Source organism: Pseudophryne corroboree, chromosome 9 (assembly GCF_028390025.1).
Source record: "Pseudophryne corroboree isolate aPseCor3 chromosome 9, aPseCor3.hap2, whole genome shotgun sequence".
In the NCBI taxonomy this organism is placed as follows: domain Eukaryota; kingdom Metazoa; phylum Chordata; class Amphibia; order Anura; family Myobatrachidae; genus Pseudophryne; species Pseudophryne corroboree.
The window spans coordinates 144,310,121-144,328,788 of record NC_086452.1 but is presented as its reverse complement, the minus strand read 5'-3'; the positions used below and the strand labels follow the sequence as shown (position 1 = coordinate 144,328,788).

At 47.3% G+C, this 18,668-nt stretch overlaps 1 protein-coding gene and 1 pseudogene across 1 annotated transcript in view; one reads left to right on the top strand and one right to left on the bottom strand.

The window, feature by feature from the left end:
• The window catches only part of DPYD (dihydropyrimidine dehydrogenase), a 1,751,827-nt gene that overhangs the window by 638,876 nt on the left and 1,094,283 nt on the right, over nucleotides 1-18,668 (top strand). The gene's annotated exons all lie outside the window — the stretch shown is intronic.
• LOC134964629 (5S ribosomal RNA) lies at nucleotides 17,279-17,396 on the bottom strand (annotated as a pseudogene).

The window sequence follows — 18,668 nt, the reverse complement described above, 5'->3', positions numbered from 1 at the left end:
GTCCATCCATAATTGTATTACAATATATACCACCTAACCGTGGTATTTTTTTTTCTTTCTTTATACCGTCATAGTGTCATACTAGTTGTTACGAGTATACTACTATCTCTTTATCAACCAGTGTACAGTGCGGTAGTTCACGGCTGTGGCTACCTCTGTGTCGGCAGTCGGCAGGCAGTCCGTCCATCCATAATTGTATTATTATTATAATATATACCACCTAACCGTGGTTTTTTTTCCATTCTTTATACCGTCGTCATAGTGTCATACTAGTTGTTACGAGTATACTACTATCTCTTTATCAACCAGTGTACAGTGCGGTAGTTCACGGCTGTGGCTACCTCTGTGTCGGCAGTCGGCAGGCAGTCCGTCCATCCATAATTGTATTATTATTATAATATATACCACCTAACCGTGGTTTTTTTTCCATTCTTTATACCGTCGTCATAGTGTCATACTAGTTGTTACGAGTATACTACTATCTCTTTATCAACCAGTGTACAGTGCGGTAGTTCACGGCTGTGGCTACCTCTGTGTCGGCAGTCGGCAGGCAGTCCGTCCATCCATAATTGTATTATTATTATAATATATATCACCTAACCGTGGTTTTTTTTCCATTCTTTATACCGTCGTCATAGTGTCATACTAGTTGTTACGAGTATACTACTATCTCTTTATCAACCAGTGTACAGTGCGGTAGTTCACGGCTGTGGCTACCTCTGTGTCGGCAGTCGGCAGGCAGTCCGTCCATCCATAATTGTATTATTATTATAATATATACCACCTAACCGTGGTTTTTTTTCCATTCTTTATACCGTCGTCATAGTGTCATACTAGTTGTTACGAGTATACTACTATCTCTTTATCAACCAGTGTACAGTGCGGTAGTTCACGGCTGTGGCTACCTCTGTGTCGGCAGTCGGCAGGCAGTCCGTCCATCCATAATTGTATTATTATTATAATATATACCACCTAACCGTGGTTTTTTTTCCATTCTTTATACCGTCGTCATAGTGTCATACTAGTTGTTACGAGTATACTACTATCTCTTTATCAACCAGTGTACAGTGCGGTAGTTCACGGCTGTGGCTACCTCTGTGTCGGCAGTCGGCAGGCAGTCCGTCCATCCATAATTGTATTATTATTATAATATATACCACCTAACCGTGGTTTTTTTTCCATTCTTTATACCGTCGTCATAGTGTCATACTAGTTGTTACGAGTATACTACTATCTCTTTATCAACCAGTGTACAGTGCGGTAGTTCACGGCTGTGGCTACCTCTGTGTCGGCAGTCGGCAGGCAGTCCGTCCATCCATAATTGTATTATTATTATAATATATACCACCTAACCGTGGTTTTTTTTCCATTCTTTATACCGTCGTCATAGTGTCATACTAGTTGTTACGAGTATACTACTATCTCTTTATCAACCAGTGTACAGTGCGGTAGTTCACGGCTGTGGCTACCTCTGTGTCGGCAGTCGGCAGGCAGTCCGTCCATCCATAATTGTATTATAATATATACCACCTAACCGTGGTTTTTTTTTCATTCTTTATACCGTCGTCATAGTGTCATACTAGTTGTTACGAGTATACTACTATCTCTTTATCAACCAGTGTACAGTGCGGTAGTTCACGGCTGTGGCTACCTCTGTGTCGGCAGTCGGCAGGCAGTCCGTCCATCCATAATTGTATTATTATTATAATATATACCACCTAACCGTGGTTTTTTTTCCATTCTTTATACCGTCGTCATAGTGTCATACTAGTTGTTACGAGTATACTACTATCTCTTTATCAACCAGTGTACAGTGCGGTAGTTCACGGCTGTGGCTACCTCTGTGTCGGCAGTCGGCAGGCAGTCCGTCCATCCATAATTGTATTATTATTATAATATATACCACCTAACCGTGGTTTTTTTTTCATTCTTTATACCGTCGTCATAGTGTCATACTAGTTGTTACGAGTATACTACTATCTCTTTATCAACCAGTGTACAGTGCGGTAGTTCACGGCTGTGGCTACCTCTGTGTCGGCAGTCGGCAGGCAGTCCGTCCATCCATAATTGTATTATTATTATAATATATACCACCTAACCGTGTTTTTTTTTCCATTCTTTATACCGTCGTCATAGTGTCATACTAGTTGTTACGAGTATACTACTATCTCTTTATCAACCAGTGTACAGTGCGGTAGTTCACGGCTGTGGCTACCTCTGTGTCGGCAGTCGGCAGGCAGTCCGTCCATCCATAATTGTATTATTATTATAATATATACCACCTAACCGTGGTTTTTTTTCCATTCTTTATACCGTCGTCATAGTGTCATACTAGTTGTTACGAGTATACTACTATCTCTTTATCAACCAGTGTACAGTGCGGTAGTTCACGGCTGTGGCTACCTCTGTGTCGGCAGTCGGCAGGCAGTCCGTCCATCCATAATTGTATTATTATTATAATATATACCACCTAACCGTGGTTTTTTTATACCACCTAACCGTGGCAGTCCGTCCATAATTGTATACTAGTAAACTATCCAATCCATCCATCTCCATTGTTTACCTGAGGTGCCTTTTAGTTCTGCCTATAAAATATGGAGAACAAAAAAGTTGAGGTTCCAAAATTAGGGAAAGATCAAGATCCACTTCCACCTCGTGCTGAAGCTGCTGCCACTAGTCATGGCCGAGACGATGAAATGCCAGCAACGTCGTCTGCCAAGGCCGATGCCCAATGTCATAGTACAGAGCATGTCAAATCCAAAACACCAAATATCAGAAAAAAAAGGACTCCAAAACCTAAAATAAAATTGTCGGAGGAGAAGCGTAAACTTGCCAATATGCCATTTACCACACGGAGTGGCAAGGAACGGCTGAGGCCCTGGCCTATGTTCATGGCTAGTGGTTCAGCTTCACATGAGGATGGAAGCACTCAGCCTCTCGCTAGAAAAATGAAAAGACTCAAGCTGGCAAAAGCACCGCAAAGAACTGTGCGTTCTTTGAAATCCCAAATCCACAAGGAGAGTCCAATTGTGTCGTTTGCGATGCCTGACCTTCCCAACACTGGACGTGAAGAGCATGCGCCTTCCACTATTTGCATGCCCCCTGCAAGTGCTGGAAGGAGCACCCGCAGTCCAGTTCCTGATAGTCAGATTGAAGATGTCAGTGTTGAAGTACACCAGGATGAGGAGGATATGGGTGTTGCTGGCGCTGGGGAGGAAATTGACCAGGAGGATTCTGATGGTGAGGTGGTTTGTTTAAGTCAGGCACCCGGGGAGACACCTGTTGTCCGTGGGAGGAATATGGCCGTTGACATGCCAGGTGAAAATACCAAAAAAATCAGCTCTTCGGTGTGGAGGTATTTCACCAGAAATGCGGACAACAGGTGTCAAGCCGTGTGTTCCCTTTGTCAAGCTGTAATAAGTAGGGGTAAGGACGTTAACCACCTCGGAACATCCTCCCTTATACGTCACCTGCAGCGCATTCATAATAAGTCAGTGACAAGTTCAAAAACTTTGGGTGACAGCGGAAGCAGTCCACTGACCAGTAAATCCCTTCCTCTTGTAACCAAGCTCACGCAAACCACCCCACCAACTCCCTCAGTGTCAATTTCCTCCTTCCCCAGGAATGCCAATAGTCCTGCAGGCCATGTCACTGGCAAGTCTGACGAGTCCTTTCCTGCCTGGGATTCCTCCGATGCATCCTTGCGTGTAACGCCTACTGCTGCTGGCGCTGCTGTTGTTGCCGCTGGGAGTCGATGGTCATCCCAGAGGGGAAGTCGTAAGCCCACTTGTACTACTTCCAGTAAGCAATTGACTGTTCAACAGTCCTTTGCGAGGAAGATGAAATATCACAGCAGTCATCCTACTGCAAAGCGGATAACTGAGTCCTTGACAACTATGTTGGTGTTAGACGTGCGTCCGGTATCCGCCGTTAGTTCACAGGGAACTAGACAATTTATTGAGGCAGTGTGCCCCCGTTACCAAATACCATCTAGGTTCCACTTCTCTAGGCAGGCGATACCGAGAATGTACACGGACGTCAGAAAAAGACTCACCAGTGTCCTAAAAAATGCAGTTGTACCCAATGTCCACTTAACCACGGACATGTGGACAAGTGGAGCAGGGCAGGGTCAGGACTATATGACTGTGACAGCCCACTGGGTAGATGTATGGACTCCCGCCGCAAGAACAGCAGCGGCGGCACCAGTAGCAGCATCTCGCAAACGCCAACTCTTTCCTAGGCAGGCTACGCTTTGTATCACCGCTTTCCAGAATACGCACACAGCTGAAAACCTCTTACGGCAACTGAGGAAGATCATCGCGGAATGGCTTACCCCAATTGGACTCTCCTGTGGATTTGTGGCATCGGACAACGCCAGCAATATTGTGTGTGCATTAAATATGGGCAAATTCCAGCACGTCCCATGTTTTGCACATACCTTGAATTTGGTGGTGCAGAATTTTTTAAAAAACGACAGGGGCGTGCAAGAGATGCTGTCGGTGGCCAGAAAAATTGCGGGACACTTTCGGCGTACAGGCACCACGTACAGAAGACTGGAGCACCACCAAAAACTACTGAACCTGCCCTGCCATCATCTGAAGCAAGAAGTGGTAACGAGGTGGAATTCAACCCTCTATATGCTTCAGAGGTTGGAGGAGCAGCAAAAGGCCATTCAAGCCTATACAATTGAGCACGATATAGGAGATGGAATGCACCTGTCTCAAGTGCAGTGGAGAATGATTTCAACGTTGTGCAAGGTTCTGATGCCCTTTGAACTTGCCACACGTGAAGTCAGTTCAGACACTGCCAGCCTGAGTCAGGTCATTCCCCTCATCAGGCTTTTGCAGAAGAAGCTGGAGGCATTGAAGAAGGAGCTAACACGGAGCGATTCCGCTAGGCATGTGGGACTTGTGGATGCAGCCCTTAATTCGCTTAACAAGGATTCACGGGTGGTCAATCTGTTGAAATCAGAGCACTACATTTTGGCCACCGTGCTCGATCCTAGATTTAAAGCCTACCTTGGATCTCTCTTTCCGGCAGACACAGGTCTGCTGGGGTTGAAAGACCTGCTGGTGACAAAATTGTCAAGTCAAGCGGAACGCGACCTGTCAACATCTCCTCCTTCACATTCTCCCGCAACTGGGGGTGCGAGGAAAAGGCTCAGAATTCCGAGCCCACCCGCTGGCGGTGATGCAGGGCAGTCTGGAGCGACTGCTGATGCTGACATCTGGTCCGGACTGAAGGACCTGACAACGATTACGGACATGTCGTCTACTGTCACTGCATATGATTCTCTCAACATTGATAGAATGGTGGAGGATTATATGAGTGACCGCATCCAAGTAGGCACGTCACACAGTCCGTACTTATACTGGCAGGAAAAAGAGGCAATTTGGAGGCCCTTGCACAAACTGGCTTTATTCTACCTAAGTTGCCCTCCCACAAGTGTGTACTCCGAAAGAGTGTTTAGTGCCGCCGCTCACCTTGTCAGCAATCGGCGTACGAGGTTACATCCAGAAAATGTGGAGAAGATGATGTTCATTAAAATGAATTATAATCAATTCCTCCGCGGAGACATTGACCAGCAGCAATTGCCTCCACAAAGTACACAGGGAGCTGAGATGGTGGATTCCAGTGGGGACGAATTGATAATCTGTGAGGAGGGGGATGTACACGGTGATATATCGGAGGGTGAAGATGAGGTGGACATCTTGCCTCTGTAGAGCCAGTTTGTGCAAGGAGAGATTAATTGCTTCTTTTTTGGGGGGGGGTCCAAACCAACCCGTCATATCAGTCACAGTCGTGTGGCAGACCCTGTCACTGAAATGATGGGTTGGTTAAAGTGTGCATGTCCTGTTTTGTTTATACAACATAAGGGTGGGTGGGAGGGCCCAAGGATAATTCCATCTTGCACCTCTTTTTTTCTTTTCTTTTTCTTTGCATCATGTGCTGATTGGGGAGGGTTTTTTGGAAGGGACATCCTGCGTGACACTGCAGTGCCACTCCTAGATGGGCCCGGTGTTTGTGTCGGCCACTAGGGTCGCTAATCTTACTCACACAGCTACCTCATTGCGCCTCTTTTTTTCTTTGCGTCATGTGCTGTTTGGGGAGGGTTTTTTGGAAGGGACATCCTGCGTGACACTGCAGTGCCACTCCTAGATGTGCCCGGTGTTTGTGTCGGCCACTAGGGTCGCTAATCTTACTCACACAGTCAGCTACCTCATTGCGCCTCTTTTTTTCTTTGCGTCATGTGCTGTTTGGGGAGGGTTTTTTGGAAGGGCCATCCTGCGTGACACTGCAGTGCCACTCCTAGATGGGCCCGGTGTTTGTGTCGGCCACTAGGGTCGCTAATCTTACTCACACAGCTACCTCATTGCGCCTCTTTTTTTCTTTGCGTCATGTGCTGTTTGGGGAGGGTTTTTTGGAAGGGCCATCCTGCGTGACACTGCAGTGCCACTCCTAGATGGGCCCGGTGTTTGTGTCGGCCACTAGGGTCGCTAATCTTACTCACACAGCTACCTCATTGCGCCTCTTTTTTTCTTTGCGTCATGTGCTGTTTGGGGAGGGTTTTTTGGAAGGGACATCCTGCGTGACACTGCAGTGCCACTCCTAGATGGGCCCGGTGTTTGTGTCGGCCACTAGGGTCGCTTATCTTACTCACACAGCGACCTCGGTGCAAATTTTAGGACTAAAAATAATATTGTGAGGTGTGATGTGTTCAGAATAGGCTGAAAATGAGTGTAAATTATGTTTTTTGAGGTTAATAATACTTTGGGATCAAAATTACCCCCAAATTCTATGATTTAAGCTGTTTTTTAGGGTTTTTTGAAAAAAACACCCGAATCCAAATCACACCCGAATCCGACAAAAATAATTCGGTGAGGTTTTGCCAAAACGCGTTCGAACCCAAAACACGGCCGCGGAACCGAACCCAAAACCAAAACACAAAACCCGAAAAATTTCAGGCGCTCATCTCTAATAGATACTGGTGGTCACTGTCAGCAAACTGCAAAACTAAAATGCACCACAGGTATAGAATCTAGATGGATAGTATACTTGATGACACAGAGGTAGGTAGAGCAGTGGCCTTCCGTACCGTACTGCTATATATACTGGTGGTCACTGTCAGCAAAACTCTGCACTGTACTCCTCCTATATAATATACTGGTGGTCCCCAGTGCCCACAATAAAGCAGTGTGAGCACAGATATATGCAGCACATTGAGCACAGATATGGAGTGTTTTTCAGGCAGACAACGTATACTGGTGGTCACTGGTCAGCAAAACTCTGCACTGTACTCCTCCTATATAATACAGCTGCTCCCCAGTCCCCACAATTAAGCAGTGTGAGCACAGATATATGCAGCACACTGAGCACAGATATGGAGTGTTTTTCAGGCAGACAACGTATACTGGTGGTCACTGGTCAGCAAAACTCTGCACTGTACTCCTCCTATATAATACAGCTGCTCCCCAGTCCCCACAATTAAGCAGTGTGAGCACAGATATATGCAGCACACTGAGCACAGATATGGAGTGTTTTTCAGGCAGACAACGTATACTGGTGGTCACTGGTCAGCAAAACTCTGCACTGTACTCCTCCTATATAATACAGCTGCTCCCCAGTCCCCACAATTAAGCAATAAGCACTGCAGTAGCACAAATATTATTAATAAATGGAGAGGACGCCAGCCACGTCCTCTCCCTAACATTACCAATGCACGAGTGAAAATGGCGGCGACGCGCGGCTGCTTATATAGAATCCGAATCTCGCGAGAATCCGACAGCGGGATGATGACGTTCGGGCGCGCTCGGATTAACCGAGCCATACGGGAGAATCCGAGTATGCCTCGACCCGTGTAAAATTGGTGAAGTTCGGGGGGGTTCGGTTTCCGAGGAACCGAACCCGCTCATCACTAGTATAAATAAATATATAACAGGTATGTGCACTGACAGCAGTCAATCACCGCCTCACTGACAGCAGCCGATCCCCACCTCACTGACAGCAGCCGATCCCTGCCTCACTAACAGCAGCACATGCCTGCCTCACTGACAGCAGCACATGCCTGCCTCACTGACAGCAGCACATGCCTGCCTCACTGACAGCAGCATATCCCTGCCTAACTGACAGCAGCATATCCCTGCCTCACTGACAGCAGCTAATCCTTGCCTCACTGACAGCAGCCAATCCCTGCCTCACTGACAGCAGCCAATCCCTGCCTCACTGACAACAGCAAATCCCTGCTTCACTGACAGCAGCACATGCCCACCTCACTGACAGCAGCACATGCCCACCTCACTGACAGCAGCACATTCCCACCTCACTGACAGCAGCACATGCCTGCTTTACTGACAGCAGCACATGCCTGCCTCACTGACAGCAGCATATCCCTGCCTCACTGACAGCAACTAATCCTTGCCTCACTGACTGCAGCCCATCCCCGCATCACTGACAGCAGCACATCCCTGCCTCACAAACAGCAGCATATACCTGCCTCACTGACAGCAGCACATCCCCGCATCACTGACAGCAGCACATCCCTGCCTCACTGACAGCAGCCAATACCCACCTTACTGACAGAGCACATCCCTGCCTCACTGACAGCAGCCAATACCCACCTCACTGATAGCAGCCATGTCCACCTCACTTACAGCAGAACAACACTGCCTCACTGAAAGCATCACATCTCTGCCTCACTGACAGCAGCTCATCCCTGCCTAACTGACAGCAGCCGATCCCTGCCTCACTGACAGCAGCACATCCCCACCTCACTGACAGCAGCACATCCCCACCTCACTGACAGCAGCACATCCCTGTCTCACTGACAGCAGCACATCCCGGTCTCACTGACAGCAGCACATCCCTGCCTCACTGACAGCAGCACATCCCTGCCTCACTGACAGCAGCACATCCCTGCCTCATCTACAGCAGCACATGCCTGCCTCACTGACAGCAACTAATCCCCACCTCACTGGCAGCAGCCATGCCTGCCTCACTGACAGCAGCACATCCCTGCCTCACTGACTGCAGCCCATCCCCACATCACTGACAGCAGCACAACACTGCCTCACTGACAGCAGCACATCCCTGCCTCACTGACAGCAGCACATCCCTGCCGCACTGACAGCAGCACATCCCTGCCTCACTGACTGCAGCCCATCCCCACATCACTGACAGCAGCACAACACTGCCTCACTGACAGCAGCACATCCCTGCCTCACTGACAGCAGCACATCCCTGCCTCACTGACAGCAGCACATCCCAGCCGCACTGACAGCAGCACATCCCTGCCTCACTGACAGCAGCACATCCTGCTTCACTGACAGCAGCCAATCCCACCTTACTGACAGCAGAACATCCCTGCCTCACTGACAGCAGCACATCCCTGCCTCACTGACAGCAGCCTATCCCCGCCTCACTGACCGCAGCACATCCCTGCTTCACTGACAGCAGTCATGCCCACCTCACTGACAGCAGCACATCCCTGCCTCACTGACAGCAGCACATCCCTGCCTCACTGATAGTAGCACATCCCTGCCTCACTGACAGCAGCCATGCCCTCTTCACTGAGAGCAGCACATCCCTGCCTCAATGACAGCAGCACATCCCTGCCTCACTGACAGCAGATAATCCCTGCCTCACTGACAGCAGCACATCCCTGCCTGACTGACAGCAGCCGATCCCCGCCTCACTGACAGCAGCTGATCCCCGCCTCACTAACAGCAGCCGATCCCTGCCTCACTGACAGCAGCACATGTCCACCTCACTGACAGCAGCACATGCCCTGTCTCACTGACAGCAGCTAATCCCTGCCTCGCTGACAGCAGATAATCCCTGCCCCACTGACAGCAGCACATCCCTGCCTCACTGAAAGCAGCACAACCCTGCCTCACTGACAGCAGCCCATCCCTGCCTCATCTACAGCAGCACATGCCTGCCTCACTGACAGCAACTAATCCCCACCTCACTGGCAGCAGCCATGCCTGCCTCACTGACAGCAGCACATCCCTGCCTCACTGACAGCAGCACATCCCTGCCTCACTGACAGCAGCACATCGCTGCCTCGCTGACTGCAGCCGATCCTGCATAGCTGACAGCAGCACATGCCCGCCTCACTGACAGCAGCACATGCCCGCCTCACTGACAGCAGCACATCCCTGCCTCACTGACAGCAGCCAATCCCTGCCTCATCTACAGCAGCACATGCCTGCCTCACTGACAGCAACTAATCTCCACCTCACTGGCAGCAGCCATGCCTGCCTCAGTGACAGCAGCACATCCCTGCCTCACTGACAGCAGCACATCCCTGCCTCACTGACAGCAGCACATCGCTGCCTCGCTGACTGCAGCCGATCCTGCATAGCTGACAGCAGCACATGCCCGCCTCACTGACAGCAGCACATGCCCACCTCACTGACAGCAACCATGCCCTCCTCACTGATAGCAGCACATCCCTGCCTCACTGACAGCAGCACATCGCTGCCTCACTGACAGCAGCACATCCCTGCCTCACTGACAGCAGCACATCTCTGCCTCACTGACAGCAGCACATCTCTGCCTCACTGACAGCAGCACATCTCTGCCTCACTGACAGCAGCACATCCCTGCCTCACTGACAGCAGCACATCCCTGCTTCACTAACACCAGCACATCTCTGGCTCACTGACAGCAGCACATCCCTGCCTCACTGACAGCAGCACATGTCCACCTCACTGACAGCAGCACATGCCCTGCCTCACTGACAGCAGCTAATCCCTGCCTCGCTGACAGCAGCTAATCCCTGCCTCGCTGACAGCAGATAATCCCTGCCTCACTGACAGCAGCACATCCCTGCCTCACTGAAAGCAGCACAACCCTGCCTCACTGACAGCAGCCAATCCTTTCCTCATCTACAACAGCACATGCCTGCCTCACTGACAGCAACTAATCCCCACCTCACTGGCAGAAGCCATGCCTGCCTCACTGACAGCAGCACATCCCCGCCTCACTGACAGCAGCACATGTCCACCTCACTGACAGCAGCACATGCCCTGCCTCACTGACAGCAGCTAATCCCTGCCTCGCTGACAGCAGATAATCCCAGCCTCACTGACAGCAGCACATCCCTGCCTCACTGAAAGCAGCACAACCCTGCCTCACTGACAGCAGCCAATCCCTGCCTCATCTACAGCAGCACATGCCTGCCTCACTGACAGCAACTAATCTCCACCTCACTGGCAGCAGCCATGCCTGCCTCACTGACAGCAGCACATCCCTGCCTCACTGACAGCAGCACATCCCTGCCTCACTGACAGCAGCACATCGCTGCCTCGCTGACTGCAGCCGATCCTGCATAGCTGACAGCAGCACATGCCCGCCTCACTGACAGCAGCACATGCCCACCTCACTGACAGCAACCATGCCCTCCTCACTGACAGCTGCACATCCCTGCCTCACTGAAAGCAGCACAACCCTGCCTCACTGACAGCAGCCAATCCTTTCCTCATCTACAACAGCACATGCCTGCCTCACTGACAGCAACTAATCCCCACCTCACTGGCAGAAGCCATGCCTGCCTCACTGACAGCAGCACATCCCCGCCTCACTGACAGCAGCACATGTCCACCTCACTGACAGCAGCACATGCCCTGCCTCACTGACAGCAGCTAATCCCTGCCTCGCTGACAGCAGATAATCCCTGCCTCACTGACAGCAGCACATCCCTGCCTCACTGAAAGCAGCACAACCCTGCCTCACTGACAGCAGCCAATCCCTGCCTCATCTACAGCAGCACATGCCTGCCTCACTGACAGCAACTAATCTCCACCTCACTGGCAGCAGCCATGCCTGCCTCACTGACAGCAGCACATCCCTGCCTCACTGACAGCAGCACATCCCTGCCTCACTGACAGCAGCACATCGCTGCCTCGCTGACTGCAGCCGATCCTGCATAGCTGACAGCAGCACATGCCCGCCTCACTGACAGCAGCACATGCCCACCTCACTGACAGCAACCATGCCCTCCTCACTGACAGCTGCACATCCCTGCCTCACTGACAGCTGCACATCCCTGCCTCACTGACAGCAGCACATCCCTGCTTCACTGACAGCAGCCGTGCCCACCTCACTGAAAGCAGCACATGTCCCCCTCACTGACAGCAGCCATGCCCTCCTCAATGACAGCTGCACATCCCTGCCTCACTGACAGCAGCACATCCCTGTCTCACTGACAGCAGCTCATCCCCACCTCACTGACAGCAGCACATCCCTGCCTCACTGACAGCAGCACATCCCTGCCTCACTGACAGCAGCACATCTCTGCCTCACTGACAGCAGCACATCTCTGCCTCACTGACAGCAGCACATCCCTGCCTCACTGACAGCAGCACATCCCTGCTTCACTAACAGCAGCACATATCTGGCTCACTGACAGCAGCACATCCCTGCCTCACTGACAACAGCATATAATACACACAATAACTGTCGTGATTTAAAGAAATCAACCGCATTCTTATTACTTGCATGAGAGGTAAATGGAATTGAATGTTTCATAATAATAACTGCCAATATTTTGTTTAAAATATATTGTCCGGGAAGCACTGCTTTCATAGCAGAATGGTGATTAGCAGTAATTGTCTAATTGGATTTCCATCCTACTGCTTTCCAGTACTAGGCATGTCCCTGGGAGTTACGAGCATGCCCCCTCTGTGCAGCAGACAAATCCTTCTCTAATGTGGCTGCACCATCTTGCCCAATCCTCTCCCTTGTAAGTAGAGAGGAATTGTTTAAGCTGTTGTGGAGTTTCTATTTTCTCCCAGTGTCTGTGTGGTATCTACTGGGTGCTATTGTTCTTAAGTTTATTTGGTTTCTAACCAGTGGCGTAAGTTCGCCCCAGTCGCCCGGAGGCATGATAAGATGGGGCCCCCCCACCCCTATACATGCGTAAATATGTATATATATATATATATATATATATATATACACGCCATATGTAGATATCTGGTACACAGGGTGAACAGTGGCAGCGTACTCAGGTGCCTTTCATAATAGTATAGATACACACACACCTCTTTCACTTACACACACATGCCTCTTTTCCTTGCACACACACATGCCTTTTTCACTTAAAACACACACACCTCTTTCACTGACAAACACACATGCCTTTTTCACTTACACGCGGATTTTCACTTACACACACTTACACACAATTTCACACACACACACCACTTTCACTTACACACAATTACACACACACACCACTTTCACTTACACATGCCACTTTCTCACAATTACAAACACACGTCAGTTTCACTTACACACACACAATTACTCATATGCCTCTTTCACTTATACACACACAATTACACACAAGTCACTTTCACCTACACACAATTACACAAACACACACATGCCTTTCACTTACACACACATACAATTACACACATGCCTCTTTCACTTATACACACAATTTTACACACACGTCACTTTCACCTACACACAATTACACAAACACACACATGCCTTTCACTTACACACACACACAATTGCACACACACATACATGCCACTTTTACTTACACACAATTACACACACACATGCCTCTTTCACTTAAACACACAACTTTCCTTTGAAACACACACACACACACACACACACACACACACACACCTCACTTAAAAACATTCACACACATAAACACAGTGCTGCTAACATTTATTAATTAAAGATACCCCCCCTTCCCCCACACATGCACACATACACACACATTCAATGCAGCAGCTTGAGGTAGGTGGTGCCAGTGCCTACCTGTTGCTATCTTCATGACGGAGGAAGAGAGAGCTTCAGCCGGCCAGCTCTATTGGAGGTCCTGTGAGCAGCTGTGTGCTGGAGCTCCTCCTAGCTGCAGCCAACTGTCAGCTGAGCTCTCTCTGTGCATATGAGGAGGCAGCTGCTGCTGCTGTGTCACGATAGCGACACCGCTCCTCCGTCCACTCCAGTCAGATGCGGCAATGGATTGTCAGGTGGGAGGCAATGGAGAAGTGTCAGGAGCCCGGCGGCAGCCGACTCCATTGCCTCACACAGTTCCGCCACTGTTTCTGACTAGTGTGTGTGTTGTAGGGAATTTTGAGGGCAGACTATTGGGGCAGGGACTGATGTGAATGGTTACATACTGTATTTTCTGTACAGCACTGCATAATATGGTGGCAATTTAAAAATAAACAATAACATTATTTTTTATTGCTATGTACATTTTATTATACATGGAATTCTGTTTTCCCAAGAAACCTTTTTTTTCTCTCTCTCTTTTTCTCCCTTATGTAATGCTGATTTTCTCATTTATCTACCACTGAGGTATGGATCAATACTGTTCAGTTGCAAGCCTGTTTTTATAAAAGGTTTACAAAGCCACATGTCCTATTTTAATGCCTACTTCTGCTTGTTGAATAAAGAAGTAGCCTCTTTGCTACATGTAGTCGATGTGGATTTAGTATTGATTCTTGTGGGTGCAAGGTGCATCTACAGAGCTAACTTGTTCTAAAAATAACACAGCTCATTAAAATTGATCATTGTTCTGAAAGGTCCTTACTTTTTATTACTTATTTGTATATTTATTTTACACTTACAGTGTGTGATGGCTTTAATGGCTTGCTTTTTTATATCCGGCTTTCATCATGGTTGTCAACCATTTAAAATATTTTGTGCAGATAATTTTAATAAAAAAATTGCCAATAGTTTTCACACCATGCAAGCACTTTAATAGTGGTGCATTACCCAAATTTAAAGCACTCTGTGTGTGCGTATATATATTTGAATTCAATTTGAAAGGGAATATTGCTTTATGTATTCATTTTTAATAATAGTAATTTTTTTCCTCCAGCTATCGTCATCCTGATATGGAGGATTGTTCAGTTTTTCAGTTCGATGTCGGCTTTTCTATCGCATGCCCCTCTCTACATGCTGGCTTTTCTCTCACATGCCCCTCTGCATGCCGGTTTTTCTCTCACATGCCCCTCTGCATGCCGGCTTTTCTCTCACATGCCCTCTGTATGCTAGCTTGTCCTTCACATGCCTCTTTACTCACCAGCTTTTTTTTGCATGTGCCCCCTGATTACAAACTGTTTTGACACAATTCCCTACATTTGTTTTCCTTACATAAATTTTTACCCAACAGCTTTTCCCTCACATGCCCATATGCCTAACAAACAGACCCCAGAGCTAAAAAGTAGGACCAGCAGCCAAGGAAATGGCAAACACTGGAGCAGGACAATTATGGGTGGGGCTGGGGCCATTCAGTAGAGAGGGGGCAGGGCCAGACAGTAGGGGGTTGAGAATGAATTGACCGGCATGTGTCAGGTCCAATACACTAGTATGTATATGTGTGTGTCTGTATATATAGATGTAGCCATGCTCATCTTTGCTTTGATGCAACATAATAGATTCCCTTTTTCAGAGTCGTAGGCCCTGCTTACAGGTTGAAGGCCTAAAAACCCGAAATGGGCTCTGAATGGAGCCCTCCATTCTCTCTCACACCCATAACCCAACGGCCCAATACCCAGCTTTTACTAAAAGTCCAATCTCTACTCAAGTCTGTTTAGTAGAAAGATACATGCTGAGGGTTTAAATCACACACAGTAGCTCCAAAAACCTTGCACAAACATATCTCTCATATAGCAATTATCCTCCCCCTTTGTTTTGACCTGTGGGGCGGAACAGTGATCCCCTAACAAAACACACAATAGAAAGCATCAGCATTGTCCAGTTGGCTTCCTAGTTTTGCAATGCAAAGAACCATTATTCTCCCATTGCTCTCTTTATTCTCAGACATACATTTTAAGGGGGCATGATCAGTGAACAACCTAAATTTTCTTCCCAGCATATACTACCTGAGAGTTTCTAATCACCAATTTATTGCCAATGCTTCTTTTTCGACAGTGACATACAGTAGTTTCTCTCATGTACATTTAACGTCTGCTTTGGTAAATAAAAGGATGTTCTTCACCCTCCTTTGTTTTGGGACAGGACCGCACCTATCGCTTTGTCTTATGCAGCAATGCATCAGTTTGCTCCATAGATACCCTTTTAAAGTCAGGCGTCAACAGAACTTAGCCATAACTTTCAGTTTGTCCTTGGTAATTTAGGTCAGTGGAACAGCAATGGCGGCAAAATTGGGTATAAACCTTCTATAACTTTTACGATTTTTGGGCTTACTATGGAAGCATCACGAAAGAGGAGGAGTCCAGGAATCCCAAAGAATATATGGATGAGTATCTAGAAGATGGAACTTGATAGAAGTGAGAGAGTTCAATGTAGTTTAATACCCTATTGATTTTTAAGCAATTTGATGAAATTAGATAATTCACTGCAGTTTAATATCCGATTGCTTTGGAGCAACTTGATTGAAGTGAGACAATTCACTATATAGGAGTTTATTATCCATTGTCGTGATGATGTAATTCACTGCAGAAATGAGACTTAGTTGTGGTGATGTAATTGACCACAGAGATGAGACTTAGTCATGGTAATGTACTTTAATTCACCGCATAGATGAGACTTAGTCATGGAAATAAGACGCCAGCATTTGTAATCCAAACGATATGATGCATCGTAACCGCAATCAGGGATTTCACGGCAGTTGTGCGACTTGATCACAGTAAGGTTATCATAGATGAACCACTTCAAGCATGAAGAAATAGTAACTTTCAGAAAGTGATGGTTGAGACGGTAATACCACAGTTCGATGGTACAGCGTCAGCGATGCAAAATATTGGAGGTAGAGGCAAGATGACAAGGCAATCAATACAATTTTACAGGATAGGAAGCTGTGGTTTAGGAAAGCCGCACAGGATTTAAATCTATGTAAGGTAAAGATAGCTGTTTCTGGGAAAAAACTGACTCTTATAGGGTAACCCTTAATTTAGCACTTATACACCTATATAATAAATTTTTGAGGTGAGCAATTGTGATGGTCAGTGGTGCTCCAGTGGGTTTGTGAACAGGTATTTAAGAAATATGAAAAGAGAAAAGATAACCCTGGTGGGGAGCACTCTGATTACAGAAACTGTAGCTATAATAGCATGAGAAGATAGTATTTAAAAAAAACAACTTTTGTTAGATATGCCTTAGAACCATAAGAAACATATGACATTGCTCTTCTGAGCATTTAGTGATCAAAAATAATAATGTAAGTGAAGATCTAATAGAAAAATATTACTGAATATCCAGCTAATATGCCGAGGTACAAACGGGTCCATCAGCAAAAAGGTCCTCTTTTCATATGAGACTTTTATGGTCTAAAGGACTACAAAACCTTGTATTCCCAGGTGGTCCCCCACCAAGTACTTGCCAGGCCCAACACTGTTTCACTTCCAAGATCGGACGGGATTGGGCCTGCGCAGTCAGGTATGATTGTAGAAAAGAGTTATTATAGACCAAAGTTAACGAGGTATCCTATATGCTAGAAACCCTCTGATCCAGCTGCCTTGATATTTAGAGTAAAAATTTAAATTTGCATATTAAAGTGACCTTCATCAGTTTGATACTGGCTCATATACTGTATTGTGGGTTAATTTAATGTTTGAATCATTGGTCACAGAGTCCATTAATATGGAGACATTCACAGGTGCCTATACTGTATTTTCTGAAAATAACGTTTGCTTTTTTATTATTATTATTATTATTATCCTTTTTTTATATGGCACCACAAGGGATCTGCAGCGCCCATTACAAAGTAAGTAATCAAATGAGCAAACTAGAAAACAGCACTTACAGTTCAAGACAATATAGGACAGGTATAGAAAACTTGGGGTTAGGTGCCATCAAAGGGAGTAAGGACAAGGAGTATAAGATTGTATAAGTAAGAAAAGGAAAGGCACATGAGGAAAGAAGTCCCTGCTTTTGCGAGCTTACAATCTAAAAGGTGAGGTGCTAACAGACCGGGTTGACACAGGAGGGGTAGACAGTGAGCATAGACAAGAGGGTTAGAGGAGAGTTGGCTGGGTTTGGTGAAGAAGTGGGTCTTGAGAGCCCATTTGAAGTTTTGTAGAGAGGTGGATAGTTGGATGGGGAGAGGTAGAGCATTCCAGAGATAGGGAGCAACACGTGCAAAATCTTGTAGGTAGGAGTGGGAGGAGGCAATCAGTTGGCAGGAGAGACGGCGTGCACTAGCAGAGCGAAGAGGATGGGTGGGAATGTAAAGAGAGATAAGGTCAGAGATGTAAGAGGGAGAAGAGTGGGTGAGGGCTTTGTAGGTGAGTGTGAGAAGTTTGAATTGGATTCTGAATGGGAAGGGTAGCCAGTGAAGGTCCTGCAAGAGAGGGGATGTGGATGTAGTATGTTTGGGGAGGAAGATATGACGGGCAGCAGCATTGAGGATAGATTGAAGTGGAGAGAGGCATTTTTGAAGGAGGCCAGATAGGCGGAGATTGCAGTATTCCAATCTGAAGATGACCAGTGAGTGGATGATGGTCTTAGCAGCGTCCTGGGTGATAAAGGGTTTGATCCTGGAGATATTTTTGGGATGGAAATGGCAGGTTTGTGAGAGGTACTGAATGTGTGGTTTGAATGTGAGCTTTAAAAGCTGGAGTTTTGGTGCTATTATTCGGTCACACATGATTCATTTGTATGATTTCACATATTATATCGAAAGTTTAGTGAGAGTCAGGAACACTAATACAGTTTAACAATCA